Source organism: Parasteatoda tepidariorum, chromosome 8 (assembly GCF_043381705.1).
Source record: "Parasteatoda tepidariorum isolate YZ-2023 chromosome 8, CAS_Ptep_4.0, whole genome shotgun sequence".
NCBI lineage: Eukaryota > Metazoa > Arthropoda > Arachnida > Araneae > Theridiidae > Parasteatoda > Parasteatoda tepidariorum.
Window position 1 is genome coordinate 7,282,184 of NC_092211.1, and position 17,474 is coordinate 7,299,657.

The 17,474-nt window shown below is 26.7% G+C and overlaps 1 long non-coding RNA gene across 2 annotated transcripts in view; it reads left to right on the forward strand.

The window, feature by feature from the left end:
- The first annotated feature begins 9,866 nt into the window (after window positions 1-9,866).
- Window positions 9,867-17,474, forward strand: part of LOC139426215 (uncharacterized) — an 11,175-nt gene continuing 3,567 nt past the window's right edge. Inside the window, exons 1-3 of one of the 2 annotated variants that reach the window (XR_011637425.1) lie at window positions 9,867-10,054; window positions 14,572-14,652; window positions 16,217-16,356. This is a non-coding gene — a long non-coding RNA (uncharacterized lncRNA). The other variant, XR_011637424.1, reaches the window with a different exon arrangement.

Here is a 17,474-nt window from a genome sequence, read left to right on the forward strand (position 1 = left end):
AAATTCAAATAAATTTTTTTAAACTTATAGTGAAAGACACTTGATGTGAATGCAGTTTTTTCAAATATTAATTTATTAATTAAATTTAATTAATTAATTTTAGTTTTCGTGGGAGAAAAAATTTTAATTATATAATGAAAAGTAACTAAAATAAAATTTTCTTCTTCTGATCTAAGTAGGAATTGACTTTAAAATTTTTTTTATATTACTTGTTTAAGTATGTTCCCTTTTTTTCTCTAAGTTTTCCCAGAAATTAAAACTGGTATAGTTAGCCCAATATAGCTCGCACAAGAGCACAGTAATTATGTTTCCTCTTACTATCTGGCGTATAATATGTTCAGGGAAAATACAAAGAATTTTTTTTTCCTGATTTGAGAGGCAACTCTAACTGTATTTATATCATTTAGGAACACCCATTAGAATCATTAAAATTGTCTCATTGAATAACTGATAATAAAACGCTACTGAAAACTTTCTCCTAGAATTATGAATGCTGGATCATTTACGACTTTTGCGTGAATTTCGCTGCACGTTATTGTTTTTTAAAGCTTTCATGGTTCTCAGTTACAATCATCAAAATTGAATAACTATCAACAAAATAATGCTGATAATCCCTTGTGATGAATTGAATACTGATTGAATAACTATCAACAAAATAATGCTGATAATCCCTTGTGATGAATTGAATCATTTATATATGCTGCTTGACTTTTCCCTTATCATGTTTGCGTTTTTATCAATTTTTTTAATACAGTAAAGAAATATGCCATTTATCATCAAAACTCATTTTCACATAAATTAACACTCCTATATGAGTGTTAACATTTCCAATATAATATCGCGACCCAAATGAATGCTATTTTTTCAATGAAACTACATCATGCTTTATATAATCTTGGATTACACAGTTAAACAACTCTAACACTCAAGGAGATTATATAAATTTATTTTGGAATTTCCTTTACCTCACGAGAAATCTTTTCCTTTATATTATTTACTGAGTGGTCTTTTTGTTAAAGTTATTTTATAAACTAGTGGGCTAGTGGCTTATAGCACTTATAAAAAATAGTGCCAAGTATATAAGACATGCTAACTCAATTCGATCTTGAGAAACCTTTTGATAGATAACAACTCTCCCTAAAGGTTTATATTATAAATAATAAACTAATAAAAAATATTGATATTAGAGATTATAGAGGAAAGGGTTATATTTTAAGAGCATATAGTAATGGTCAGAGATGATTGTGCTCCGGAAAAAATTTAGATTTCCGAATTTTTCGCCAACCGTGTTCTGGAAATCCAAGGTCCAGAAGTTTTAACAAATCACTGATCTCATTAATGTATAAAAGCTCTTGTATATTTTATTTAAAAATATTAGAACTATAATTTATACTTGGCATCTCTTTCATTTGTAAATATTTTTCTGGTAGAATAATAAAAGTGATTAGAGATAAAATTAAACATAATTATTAATTTAAATTGGGCTGTCTATAATTTATTTGGAATTTCATGTTTTGAAAATTTGAATGAATTAAATTTATAAAGACATTAATTTTTTGAAATGCATCAATAATGATTTCACCCACGGAATTTTCAGAATTTTTGAGTTGAGCTCACAATTACCTTGAATGGTATAAGTTACAAATAAAAAAATATTTTAATAATATTGGATAATCAGATAGATGTACAATTAAACAAGATTTCGTGTTAGTTACATAAATAATAATTGAGTGCATATGTAATAATTTAGTTATGAAACTTAATCCGGGAAATTTACTTTTGCATTGTTAGTTGTGCACAAAACCATACTCCTGCATGTACTAGTCATAAAAATAAAGCGATTGTTACATAAACTGGCATCCCTGTTTTTCTTTTTCACTCTCTTAATGCATGCTTTGTAGTTGCTTCTTCCTCCTGTAGTCGCATGAAGAAGCTCATACTTTATCTGTAGATTGAAATACTATCCTGGTTAGTACATCTCCTTCAATTCTTTAAGAAGAGTATATCTCCTAAGTATTCCTATATCTCCTAAACTTCTCCTAAGTATTCCTATATCTCCTAAACTTCTCCTAAGTATTCCTATATCTCCTAAACTTCTCCTAAGTATTTTATGCTTGCTTTAGATAGGATTATTTATTTTAATTTCTGTGCTTGCTTGAAAGTGTTCTATGGTTTGATCAGAAAATGTGTTGTATCTGTATTTTTTTTCTTTATTTGTAGTTAAAACCCATTTTAAAAATCATAGGTCTTGATATTAAAATATATTAAGTGTTCATATTTTGTACACATGCTTAAATTGTTTTGCAATCTCGCTACTTTATTAATTAATTTTAATGTACTGGGAGATAATCTGACAGCCTGGATCACCCCTGTGATCTTTTTAAAAGAAAATGTATTTTTAGTTGAAAAATTCATTTTTTATTGTTTAAGTACTAATTTTTATCAACTAAAATAGTTTTGATTCACTTAACAAATTTTATAATTTTTATTTATTTTTATAAGTTTATTTTTATAAGTTTTTAAATTCGGATGATCCAAAAATGCCAGATATTTTTAAAGTGCCATCAGTCTAAAAAGTTATCGAGTTGTTTAAATTTTCGTGCATAAAAATAGCAAAACAAATAGTAGTTTTAATAGTTTCTTTAACATGGCACATTTTTATTAATAAAACTTGTTAAGGTTGTACGAAACATTTTAGTATGAATGCAATTTCTTTTAAAACTTGCTTATTTTATTTTAAAGAATAATAATCAATTGCAATAATGAACAATATTTTGTGTTATTGAGTGCAACGAAGATATCTCGTCCATAGAGTGGACAATAGAGTGCAACGAAGACAAGATATCTTGTCCGTGGCGATGAATGAGTTAAACCATCCTTCGTTAGAGCATTGATAAAAATTAAGGAATAATCTAGAGTTAGAAAATAATAGTAACCATTAAAATAATAAAAAAATTACTCTTAGGAAAGAAATCATGCAAACGATATGAAGAAACATTGGACCAATGTCCAATGTGATGGATTTTCCTAGGAATTCCACAGAAAAAAAATGAATGTTTAAAGATCTCAGTGAAAAAATTTAAAAATCTCATATTTTAAATATGATTATCCTATACTATGATGAAATTAAATAGCTAATGAATATACAGTCAAACCCCGCTATAGTGAACATGGTTTATAGTGAACTCCCGGATATAGTGAACTAAATGTCCACTCCCCTGCCTTGCTACTCATGTATAATGTTATTCTTTGTGGATATAATGAACCAAAAAAAGAGAGGAAGTTGGATATTATGAACTTTCTTCTGATTTCGACTGATTTATTTTCTTCATTTTTTTGTAATAATTTTGAAATTTCAACTTGAAAATAAATTCATATACCGATTTTTAAAACCATTTATAGCATAGAATGTAGCAATAAGCATTTTTTCTTATTTGCTTCATTATTGAATACCATTATTCAATTATTTCATCATTCAAAGAAGCCACAATCTTACAGTATCTGGACAAATGCTTCAAGTCAAAATCTATGAATTTGCTAAGAAAGTTGGTGAGACTACTTTTATGAAACAGGTTTAAAAAGCGGAATAACATAAATTCAGGCTTTCAGAATAACATAAATTCAGGCTTTCAGAATAACATAAATTCAGGCCTTATTCTAATTAGTAATATATTAGTGGAGTTTCCTTTCACATCTAGAATAGCTTTTATATGTTCGTAAATAAATGTAACTAGTTTTTTTTTGTCTGATCAAATTCGAGCAAAATATTTTTTATAAAATTTGACAGAAACTTTTTCAACACTCAATTGTAAATTTATGAATTTTTCTACAAATTTTAAAATTTTAATCTCAGATATGAAGTCTTTCTTTTATGTATTTTATCGCATATTACACATTTACAGCATTTTATCGCATATTGCAATAGGACACAATATATTAATTTAACAATATTCATTACTGATTTACCTCTTATGATGACTAATAATCAACTATTGTTTTATTATGACCATGAGGCGTTTTTAAATGATAAAGGAAAATATTACGGTGAAGCAAAAATTAAAATATAATTTTGCTGTCTCAAATTTGATACTAAATTGCAAATAAATATATAGAAAATGAAATGAAAAATAATTAAATAAAAAAATTAAAGCAACAGATGATCATTTTAATTCTGAAATCGGAAAACATTTAATTTTTGTTACTATTTCATTATTGATATTTTAAAAATAAACTTTTGCTTTGTTTTTAAAATATTCCATGCAGTTTTGCTTAAGATTAGATTATACATCTTATTATCTGAAAAATTCATTTTAATTAATGAATTTTTTATTGCCCATTTCAATAACAGTTATAAGTGAACGAAAACTTTCGGGAGCCACTATAATTATAAAAATTTATTAATATATAATCACCTGACACCTGAAACGGTTATCCTTTTTGCTTAATGAAAATATGTTAAACAATACCTATCCAAGGTCTTATTGGTCATTCTTTTTTGCCATTTTCTAGTACACTTTGGGCAAACACTACTTAAAGTAACACATTAAAAAAATTGTATTCAATAAAAACAATATATTCTACAAGTTAAACATATTTTTTCTCCACATGCCTTAATTTCCTAAAAATTTATGTTGTACCAAAACATTAAAAAATAAGTAAAAAATCTTGCAAAATTGTCAAAATAAATTTTTTTTTCAAGATGCGTTAAAAAAATAACATTTTGAATAAAATATTTTATAATATAGACACTTTTCTTGTACCCACATCCTACACTTTATTAGAATAAANTAAAATATTCCATGCAGTTTTGCTTAAGATTAGATTATACATCTTATTATCTGAAAAATTCATTTAAATTAATGAATTTTTATTGCCCATTTCAATAACAGTTATAAGTAAACAAAGACTTTCGGGAGCCAACTATAATTATAAAAATTTATTAATATATAATCACCTGAAACGGTTTTCCTTTTTGCTTAATGAAAATACGTTAAAAAATACCTATCCAAGGTCTTATTGGTCATTCTATTTTGCCATTTTCTAGTACACTTTGAGCAAAAACTACTTTAAGTAACACATTAAAAAAACTGTATTCAATAAAAACAATATATTCTACAAGTTAAACGTATTTTTTCTCCACATGTCTTAATTTCCTAAATATTAATGTTGTACCAAAACATTAAAAAATAAATAAAAAATCTTGCAAATTTGTGAAAATAAATTTTTTTTTCAAGATGCTAAAAAAATAAGATTTTAAATAAATTATTTTGTAATATAGACACTTTTTTTGTACACATCCTACACTTAATAAGAGAAAAGAAACAGACCTGGAAGTTTAAGATTGTTACTTGGAAAACCGGGAAAAATCAGGGAAATTTGAAATGTAATTTGAGTGGCCAGCCTGCTCATAAAAGTTGCCAAACCTGAAAAATGTTTCACGACTAATCAAAATAAAATTCTGAAAATATTTTTCATTATGAATCTAGCATTATTTTATATCTGATGCTGAAAAAAATATATAAAAATTTAAATTATAATATGTTAGATGATAGATAATTTTTAAAATGAGGAATAGTTTGTAACATTTTATGATTTTCAACTTTTTTGTTTCACAATATTTTATGTTTTCTAATGTTATGTTTGTAACATGTTATGTCCATATATTAAACCATTTTATTTTGCATTTGAAATTTGTTAATGAAAACTTTTTCCTCTATTTTGTTTTGGAAATTAGACTGCAAAATTATCGGTGTAGGTGTCTATAATGAACTAGAAATATCCTAAGTTTAGATTTAGAAAACTTATTAATTTGAAAGAGCACCACTGTACTTTGGGTAAACTAGACCACTTTCTTTAGATCTGAAATCTTTTTTTTTATTAAAAAAAAACTAACGAGATTGATGATGAATTTTTTTTTATAAAATAATTGAAATTTTTTTTAAACTGTTTTAAATGTGTTGAGAAAATAATTGATAAAAATATTTTTTTCAATTTCTCAGAATTTTTTTTTATGTGGACCTCTGATGCCCAAATCTTTTGTGCTTAATGCTTGCATATATTATGTCATATATTTTTGTACAAATTTTATTAAATTATTTATAATTAATGGAGATAATTAAATTGCAAATTCTTTTACCAAAACTTATATTTTGGTTATTATAATTAAAAATATTTAAAGATTGTCATTTTATTTCAAAATTTAGAACTGGTGGTCATCAGTGGGGTTCTTCAAAAATTTCTTCTAGAACTGGTGGTGTGAACTGGAGTGCAAATACACCTGTGTCAAACTATGTTGGTGTGCCACAGAATGTACCACTTGTGGTAAGAACGATATTTTTATAAAAATTTATTTTAATATCTTTTCAAGGTTGCTTCAATTTTTTATTTTTTAAAAAAATGAAACAAACTTGTATTTTTGCCCTCTATTTTACCTTACTTGTTAGGCAAGAATTTATACTTAAAGCGTATATCAAGTTATATTAAGTTTGCATAAGTGAAATTTCAAGAATGATAATTATAGCATGTTTCTTTGTAAAAATGTAATATTACATTAACTTGCATATTGTATGACTTTAAAAAAGTGTTTATAAAATTTTATTTGATTTTTTAAGATGTTTGTGCACTTCAAATTTCAGAAACATTATTCACTTTTGTCCTCAGAGAAAGCTATTTCTTTTATTTTCTAACAGTTCTAACAGTTGATATAACCTCTCTTCAGAACTCCTGAGGACTGAAATTAGTCTTGAGAAAACGCAAGAGACCAGAATGCCATAGGATAATTAATATCTTTCCAATTTGATTTTTGAATTTATCAAGAAAAAAAATTATTTCTTCCTTAAAGAATTAAACAAACATACCTGCCAAATCTCCTGCATTTTACGACTATCTCCTGTTAACCTATATGTTCTCAAATTTTTCCGTATTTGTTAAAGAAATTTAAGAAAGAAAATTTGGTGATAAAATATCTACTGATGGCAAAAATAATTATCTTATTACTCAACAAATGATACTATTGCTAGTACTGTAGTATGCTGAATGTTAATAGTTTAAGAATAGGCCAGGATAGCCTGGTTGGTAGGGCACTGGGCCCATGTCCTAGAGTTTGTCGGTTCGATTATAAGCCAACCGAAGACCGTGTAGTGAATGGTGACTGATGCACGTTAAATCTGTCGAGTCGCAAAGTCCTACATGCTTCCATAACAAATCAATATCTCTGGGGGTACTGATCCAGGAGCTCCCTCGTCTTCTGGATTGGGATCAAAATTACAGAGTTGAACGTTGGCAATCGTAAACCCGGAATTGGGTCAGCTGTTCAAATAAAATAGTTTAAGTACTTATAAATAATGGTTTTAAAAAAATCTTCTTTAAATTAAGATTTGTATGCATATTTTTTACTTCGTTAACTGTAAGTGCTTATATTATTTCTAAATTTGATTTTTTACTTTTTGACTTACATGATTATGCATCATGTAATAAATAGTTAAGTCTTTGTCTTACTTACAAATGGAACTTAAAAACAAGCTTGACTCAGAATCACAGCTTCAGGTCAACATAAACATGATATTTTTAGGTTTTTATGGCTGGTTATTTAAAAATTATTATGTACTCTTACTTTTAATTTTATGTCTGTCAGTTTGATCTAAAGTAACTGACAAGAAGTAAAATTTTATTTATTGATACGATATCCGTTTACTTTCAGATAAGTAAATCTATCATTACTCGCTAGGCTATTTGGTTAGATAAATTTTTTTTAATCGGAGGCCTCCCAACATATTTTAGACAGGGAAAAAGAGGACCACTTGTAGGTAAAAAGAAGACCTATGAGAACCACTTCAAGACTGAAAAAAAAAGAAAGAAAAGAATTTAGTCCTTAGTACCATTTACAATTAAAACAATTATTATTCCGGGACCCCTGAATACAGTTTGGTTCGATATCTTTACCAATATTAACAATGTCAAAAAAATTTAAAAACAGAATCCTACTAAAAAAAATCTTGACTGTTTCAATCAACAATCTTACGTTTATTACTTCTCTCTTTTTAGCTTTATCTTTTTTGTTTCAAAGACTTGTGTAGAAGTATTTTATTAGCTTGTGGCTCACTTATCTGTTAAAGGCATTTTTAGTTTTTTGAAATACATATTTTATAGAAAGTTAGATGAAAACTTTCAAAAGAGTGTTTACTAAATAATTTGAAATGAGGCGGAAATAGGAGTAAACAAATAACTTTATACCAATTTAACATTTTCTCATTCAATTATTTAATTTTTTTTAGCCACCACAATTCTTTATCAGCTTACTTTTTTTATTAAATCTGCAATCTTTTTTTATTTAAACTAGTTTCACGAGACTGAGTTCCTAAAAAATCAGATCCTATTGCTATGAGCTCATGCATGCTCCCCCAAAACGTTTTGGTGGCATGTGTTATTATAAATTTGATTTGTAATAATTTTGTAAGCTTAAAAGTAAATAGTCTTAGATTTCTGAAAGGAATGTTTGAATTCTTAAAAATTTTTCCCGCGCTTATGTCTCAGCGCCATGTTTTTTTCTTCTTCTTACATTACTTTAATTTTAATAATACAGATTTAAAAAAATACGTCGCTTTCTTTTCTGATATGCATGTGCACATTTTTTTAAAAGTATATTTCTATAGAGTGTTACCTGTAGAAATTATATTGACAGTTACAGTATAAAACTCTATTTTATGTATAAAAATATAGTTTTTTATTTCATTTTTGATATTTACAAATAAGTAAATAAAGCTGTTTATATCTTTGATTAAATTGTTCGTAGCCAAAATGTACATATTATTGGCAATTCTTATTTTATATTATATATTCTTACTTATACTCAAACAAATACTATTTACCATAAATTAAAAAAAGAGCATACCTATTTTTTTAAATTTTCAGTTATTACCCTTCTCTTTGCGTGTAATCCTAATAATTTTAATTCTAAATATGTTTCTTAATTCATTAAATAGTATTTTTTGTCATGAAATTGTATAAAAAAATAAATAGTTGTAAATAAATTGTATAAAAAAATAAAATAGCCTTTATACCAAAAGATATTTTAATAATAATAAAAAAACATGGATAATCATATTTTTAAATAATTTGTTAAAAAAAATTAACACGTACATCTTGGAAAATAAATTTGATTCTTGTTGAATAACATTACCCTTTTTCAAAGGTTAAAATTTAAAATATATTTAATGGAGTAAAAAAAAGAACATATTTATTGGTTAAATTTCATTTGTAAGAATTCAGTTAAACAAATTTGCTGCAGCAATTTGAATTAATTCATAGAGTAAATATTTTAAGCTATTTACTCTTTTAATTATGTATCTTTATTGACCTTTATTTATTTTTCATTAAAATAAATGCACGCAGTTATAAGCAATTTTAGGTTTTAAACATTTTGTTAAGTAAACAATTCAATCTCATTAGAATGTTATGGAATATAATGTTTATTCAATTGACAAGTTTTGTGAGTACAGTATTTATCACATAATTTTTAAAAAGAAAAATTTAAAACTGATCGTAATATCAATGACTTGATTACCATAATTTTTATAAATTTTTTGTAGCCTATTGCAATCCAACCAAAAAAAAGTAACTGAAAAAAAAATCAAATTGAAATATCCTTAGAATGACGAAAAACAACATAATCATCCTAATGCTTAGTGAATATCTTTTTATAATTTAGAAAATTTCTTTGCAAGCAAAAAAAGAAGTAAATGCATGAATTTATAAACAATTGTAAATTTTAAAAATTCATTAAGTAATTTTTTTTAAAATCTTAATGGCAGGCACTGAGCTTTCATCCTTCACCTTGAAAGATGCCGGAAGTGTTGCTCATTTAATTTACGGAGGAGAGCAACATTACCCATGCTACGCTGTCACAGATACCTGTTTATAGGTTAAGCCACATTCACACAACAGAGAATAGCCCACTCAGAGAAACATCCTTGCACTAAGTTGGATACGAACCCGCAACCATTGGTTTCGCAGTCAGGCATGCTGACCACTCGGCCACCTGGCCGGCATTTATTAAGTAAGTAATTTAATCTATGAATGTTTTAGTATATGAGGTATTTTCAACCGACAAGTTTTGTAATTACAGTATTTATTGAAGAGAAAAATCAAATAATAATAATATCTATCAATAAGATCCAATGCATTCCATTCCCCGATCCAATTATGCAATCCATTCCCCCCTTTTTTTTTAACATTTTGCTGTCAATAGAAACCCTAACAAAGAAAGAGTACACAAAGAACAATGAAATAAAATTGTCAGAAAGCTGATCAAAACAACTTAATAATTCATAGCTGATAGATATTTGTTTTATAATCAATTCAAGTATTCTTAATGAAAAGTGTCATTAAAAAAATTTTAAAATTTTAAAACATAATAAAAATACCCTTGAGATGGCAAAAATTTAATGAATGGTGGCTAATGGTAGTTTTCAAACAATTTATTTAAGTTTTAATATTGTTAGTAACATGGTAACAATGAGGGCCAAAATCAATTGGACTGTTCAGATCTGCATAACAACGGGAGATGAGAATAAGGAGAATTTGTTTCCTCGATAGCTATTCCAATTTCAAACGCTTCTTCGGAGCACATGCATTAGCTCATAATAATAGGAGTCGTTTTTGACAGTGCTCTTTCTTTAAAAACTAGTAGTATTCAGCTTTTTGCCCCAGATGTCCTACAAAAAGGCTCGTGCTTGACAAACTCTCATAGATGTTTAAGCTGTGCATGTATTGTGTAATTTTCTCTCCTAGCTATTTGCTTCTCCTGTTTTTAATTTTTTGCTTCTTTCTTAACTTCATGGAGTCTTGGTATATATTTTTCATGTTATTGGTTTTCAGATTTCAATTAGTTGTTAACAGTTTTTAAATAAATTTAGGTATATTTCTATTTTGCCAGGGTGGGCGATAAAGTCATCAATGCAGACTTACTTAGTGCAAATAAATTAAATAGTTTTTTTTAATTATTATTATTTATAAGTAATGTTTTTAAAAAAGAAAAAAAATAGATAAGTTAGTTGCTGAAATTACTTGCGCAATCGAAATGAACCTAGATTAGTTGTTTCCGTCCTTTGCTTAATATTATTCTGAAGTATGTATCTGTGAATCTTGATTATCAGAGCCTGGTTTGCATCTGTATTATAATAACAAGATTAAACTGGTCATGTTAAAACATAGTATTGAACCTATAACCTAGCATATACCATTACATGAAATACGACTCTATAGGTCAACATTTATCTGTATTTTTGTCGTATCTGCAAGCAGGATATGTCAGTAGATAAATGTAGGAAAATTGAAGTGATTATTACAATGAAATGAAAAATGAATGATTAAACTGCTTGAAACAATTATCAAAGTCCATTTTTCTGGTATAAAAATTGTTAACACTTAAATTTATTATAATATGAAAGTAAACAGCTACATTTATCATCATTTTGGCAGATTTTAGTTTCAACTATTAGATGGTAGAAATTTTTTTTTTAAAAAAAAAGCTTAATAGTTGAAACTTTTTTATTACAAAATTATATTTTTAATATAATTTCTAAACTTTTAATTTCTTGATATTTTTTAATGACCCTTAATTTTAATAGTTCTTTTTGAACTTGGAGACTCATATTTTTTTAATGAACTAACTTGATTATTTATATATTAAATTTATATCTATGTTTCCAAAGTTTTTTTTGTAGAACTTCAAAAGTTGACTATGATTTTTTTTTACATGAATAACGAGCATATAATAACAGTTTTGTATGAAATTTACTTAATTTTTACTTTAGTACTTCACTTGTTGCCTCACTCAGTCCTCTTGTTTATGGTGGTGCTCAAGGGGTGATGGAGAAGGACATAATTCTGGGGTTGGATCTGCTTAGGGCTCTATCGAAATTTTTTTTAAAAAAAATTTAGTTTTTATTAATTATAGCTTTTTTAAAGAAAGTTTTTTATATCTAAGTAAAAACTGCAATTTTGTATTAAGAGTCAAGTATTCTACGTATTTTACAAATGTTCTATAAATTTTACAAAACATTCTACAAATATGAAAATAGGATTTTTGTATTTTGAGGAATGGGTCTGTAGTAGATCTTGACCAGAGGCACATAAAACCTCTGTTCAGTCTTGCGTATCATTCATTCAATTTAGAAATTGCTTAAAGCAAGAGTTTTGAACAAATTTTTCTCATTAGTTGGTCAGATAAATAGTTACATTGATTGAGAATGTTAGAGGTAAAAAGTAAATCATATGTTATAAATTTTTACTTACTAACTAATTTTGTAAAAATTTGAAATATTTGCAGTAATAAAAATTGCAGCACGTTATTAAAAATAAAATAAAAAATAACATTGCTTGAATTTGTTAATTATAACTTGTATGAAACTATGTGATTCTCATTTTGGTATTCATTGTTTGTTATTTTTGGATCATTTTATTTTATACAGGACTTCAATTTAGTAAAAATGATAGATTAGATGTTATATATTTGCTAAAAATTTTGCACTATTTTAATTTTGGCTTGCAATCCTTATTTTTATGTACTAGTATTTTTTTGAACATGGAAAAAGCTGTCATTTTAAACTTTTATTGCTTACATGGTTTTTAATTTTTGTGATAATTTTGAATTGCTAATTATTTCCATACTTTAAATTTTTCTTTTTACAGTCCAATGAAATAACTATTAATGATACTTTCTGACAAGTAAAGCTTTCAAGGTATGCAAAAATGTATAGTAACAATTTGAGACACATAGGTGTACTTATTTATTCTGCATAATGAATGGAGAGTGTATTTATAAATTATTATATTTTAAAGCGGCAACTTAGATTTTTGCTATTTTTCTGTGATCATAAACTGCAAGCAAATTTGTAGACTTTAATTCATGCATTACCATACAAATCTGTGCAAATGTCTTAACTGTTAAATGTTTAAAAGCATATTGGCAATATTAAATCTGTGTAAAGAAGAAAGTTTTGACTCTTGCCTAATTTTTTGTAACATTAAAATTAAATTTAAATTAAGAAAAATTAACTTAAAATTTAATTTGTAACATTTAAATAAAGGCTAACACAAATCATTATCTTGAAAAAATAATAATGAGTAGATTTGTTCAGTTATGTACGCTTACTCAATAAGCTAAGTCACTGTCAAGGCTTCTTAAAATAAGGTATTTTTGTTTTTTGAAATAATATGGCTTGCAATTTTTTTAAATTTCTGTTTATTTTTACTTTAAGATGATATTTCACTAAAAAGAATTGACTCTAATCAAGATATATTTATGCTCCTTATATGTACTTTTTTCCTTGTTAAGAATTTTTACCAACATTTGATAAAAATATTGAAATTAATTTGTTTTGAGAAGCCGAACAATATCTTCTGAATCCTAATGTTGATAGTGAAAGAAAAAGTGTGGATTTATTACAATTTGCGTAAAACACCTGAAGCTACAGGTTTGATGTTTATGCATCAATTGATAAAAACATTGTGATGTAGTCGGTTAAAGAAGTAGTTGTAAAAGTGGAAGAAGTGCAATCTAATTCCAATGAAGACTGAACTTAACACAACCAATTAAAGCAAACATTTGCAGGAGGGCTGAAAGCCTTAAAAACAATAAGGAGCTTTCTGTATTCACAAGAACTTTCAGAAAGTGAACTACAATCTGTAACAGCTGTTAAAAATTTATTGTTTGTCCTAAGAAAAAAGAAAACCCAAATTTCTAAATATTTTAAGGAAGTTAATACATTTATTTATCCCTTTTTTGCACTGTAAATATTTTGAATAATTTTTCAGTTAAATGTTTTATACTTATTACAATTCTATTAATTTTCATACATTTCCAAATTATTAAAAGTTAACCCTCAGTCGTCGTTTTCTTGCATCTGTTCTGTGGTTTGTGAAGAATAGTTCCTCGAGAAGGATCGATTGAGGTTCTTATGTATTGAATTTTAGCTTATAAAAACAAATCATAATAAACGAAATTCAAAATTTTCTTATAAACTACAATTTAGTAATCGAGATTTCTGAAAACATTTATCTGCCATCTCACTGCGTATTTTAAGAAAAACTTAATTTTTTGTATCTATGCTGTCGAATTAAAATTATTTTCTTAACTGATATTTTTTATTATGTAATTAATGTTTAAGGTGAAAAAATCTGAAATCAAGTCAACTTTAAGGTTCCTGATTATAGGTTTTTACACTTTTACTTGAATCATGAATGTTTTAAAAGTTTTCCTACTTATTACTATATAATATTTAAAATATAAAACAGAAATTTTTGTAAAAGAGGTTTAAATTTCATGGTTTTACTATTAATGAACTAGTTAATTTTTCTACAGATAGTTGAACAATGTGTCAACAAGTTATTTAAAAATCTTTTAACATAACTGCTTTTGATAAAAAAAAAAATTCTCTCCATGTAACCATTTTTTGTTATTAAGAAATTTTCTCTGTGCATATTTTTATGTAGTTGTTTTCACAATAACCAGAAATAACATAGTAATTTTGTGTATTTGTCATTCTCCTTAATTATTTTCTTTTCATTTAGCTACGGAAGCATAAGGAGTCAAACCCACAGCTGCTGCTCCATCATCACTTTTGCATACCTGCTGTTTCAGCTATGTTAAAAGTAATTCTTTTTTTTTCTTCTGCGAAATATGCTGTCTGTAATGAAGAAGAAGCTTACATTTGGAGTTTCTTTGTACAGGGTTATTCATAATTCCCTCCGGGCAGGAACTGCACTATCGCATTGAGGTATGCCGTGTGATCAAGGGTTCACGCTTAGAACACCTGTAATGTATGTAAGTAAAACTTGAATAGTTTCGGAATAATTTCATATGTTTCTTTTTTTCATATTCGTCTTCTTTTTTTTACTATAACGCTTCAATACCCCGAAGGGAATTATGAGTAACCCTGTATATCTTTTAATCTTTAATCAACATTATTATTTTTATGCAAAAAATTGTATAAAAACTGCTACGTGTAATCTTTTGTTTCTCAAACTGAAAGTATGCCTGATTCATGAGAAAGTGTCACATTTATTAGCAATATATATTATTTATGATTTTTTTCCAAATTGAAAATATTGTGTTAAAATTTATTTTGATTTTCATGAAATACACTTCGACACACTCTTTAAATATCTTTGATGAAATGACTAGTTTTTCTCTTAATTCAGACCAGAAAAAAATTGTCGCTGTTCCCTTCAGTATTTTTTACTATTTGTTAGATAAATTATTTCAAAATAAATTTCGACCACGTATTACTTATTAACAAAAAAATATTTTACCTGTTAAAAAAATTTGCATATTTCACGTTGATTATTTTTTCTAAGGACAAGTCTTAACCTTATTTTATAATCTTATTGATTTATTATTTTTAACCTTTTTTACATTTTAAAAATAGGAATTTACAAAAATATTAATAGTTCTTTTTTTTTCTGCATTTTTACAGCCTGTTGCAGGCCAAGACTCTCTCCTTAAGTTTCTTTCATTGGGAATGATCCACTGTTACAGTTTTCCAATGGTTGATCCCAATTTTATGTGACATTTTCTCAACTGTATCAAGCCACCTCATGTTTGGTTTGCCCGTTTGCCGTTTTTTTGGGGGGAGGGGGGTTAATTCATTGTATCTGTAGATATGTCCAAGTCATCTTAATTGATATACCTTTTTAGTTTTCACAATATTTGGTTATTATACTCCAGACATTATTTTTTTGAAAGTGCCAAATATTTTCTTTTCTCTTAGAACATGTTTTCCTTTGTTTTGTTCATGGTCCAGAATGCGCTTCCACAAATACTTTTTTGTTTTACTAAAGTTTTATATTGATAAGTCTTTAATTTATGCTTAAGTGTTTTAATTTCAAGTGATTTCTTAATCCATGTTAACATTTGTTTGCTATATTTAATAAATTAATCTAACATTTAAACTGTTATACTGTGTCTTTAATAACTTTTTCAATGACATGGAATCTCAGTCTTATAGATATTCGTATAGGTTTTACTTAACCTTGTTTTGCTTTACATTTAACTCTATTAATTGTCATTTTTGTAAGATTTATCTAGTTACATGTGTATTTCTAAATCGAGTATTGCATAATATAATTTTGTTCTATCTATGCCATCATATGCTGTCTTAAAGTCCAAAAATATATGGTATGTATAAATATTAATTTCTTTTGTTTTTTTCCCCAGATTTGTGTGATTGTGTGGATCTGGTCTTGATCTTTCTCCTTCTAATCCACATTGATAATTTTCGATGACTTTTGCAATGTATGGTAATAGTCTTTTGCATTGAAATGCTTGTTAGGATTTAAAATGCTTTGTTTAAAGAGGTGATTACTCTGTTGTTGTTACACTCTTAAATTTATCTCTTTTTTATGTCTTGGACGCATGGCCCCATACTCTCATTCAATGGGCATTTATTTAAGTGTCTTGACACAGACTTTAATTATTTGTGTTTTATAAACAAACAAAATTTTTAGTTTTTTACTCTCCAATGATAATGGAAGAGCAGTAACTGTTATGGTACCGGAATGACATATGAAAGTGAAAACAGCTTAAATATTAGATTTATCTTTTACTATAAAACAATTTATTTTTAAAAACAATTAAAATTTTTTTTTATAAAACACATGCATCGCATTCATTATTTCAAATGTGTCATATATCATGTCCTAGATATAATTTGAAATGTTCACCATGGTCGTGCAGCAAATTTTGCATAAAATTTTATTTTTAAGAAATTCTTGTTTGTCTAACTCTTAATGAGGGTAAAATATTCCTTCTAGATCTACTATTAAAACTAGGTTATTCAGGGTAGCCACCCACCTGGAAAACCTTGAAAACCTGGAATTATCAGGGAAGTTTTTTATACTGGAAAAAACCTGGAAAGATCAGGGAAATTTAGATAAAAACCTGGAAAGATCAGGGAAATTTAGATAAAAACCTGGAAAAATCAGGGAATTTTAAAGAAAAGCTGGAAATTTTTTCTTTGATAATTTTTTTAATCTTACTAATTTAAATTATTTGCTAATTTTCTTAATTTAAATTATTTTGTCCATTATCCCATTTTTTTTAAACGGAAATGTATCACCAAACAGTTGAAATATCATCAACTTTGCTTGCATCATGCTTGATACTTTGCTTGCATCAAAATTTGCTCCATTACAGTGTTAAACTGGAATGCCACATAAAATTCTCCCACGGTTGCTGAACGAATGTAGAAACCTTTGACCGCTATGGGACTGTGCAATTTAGATAAGATTCCGGTGGAGGTGGAAAAAGGGATTAGGATATTAGCTTCTGTTTTTAAATTCTGTCCTTGGGCTGAATCCATTTATGGCTCAAGTTTGTTCTGATGCTTTGGTGGTAATTTTTTTTTTCTATTTTGACAAAATGTTTTTATATTTTTAACTTCATAAAATTCTCCAAAAATTAGTTGGTTATAATT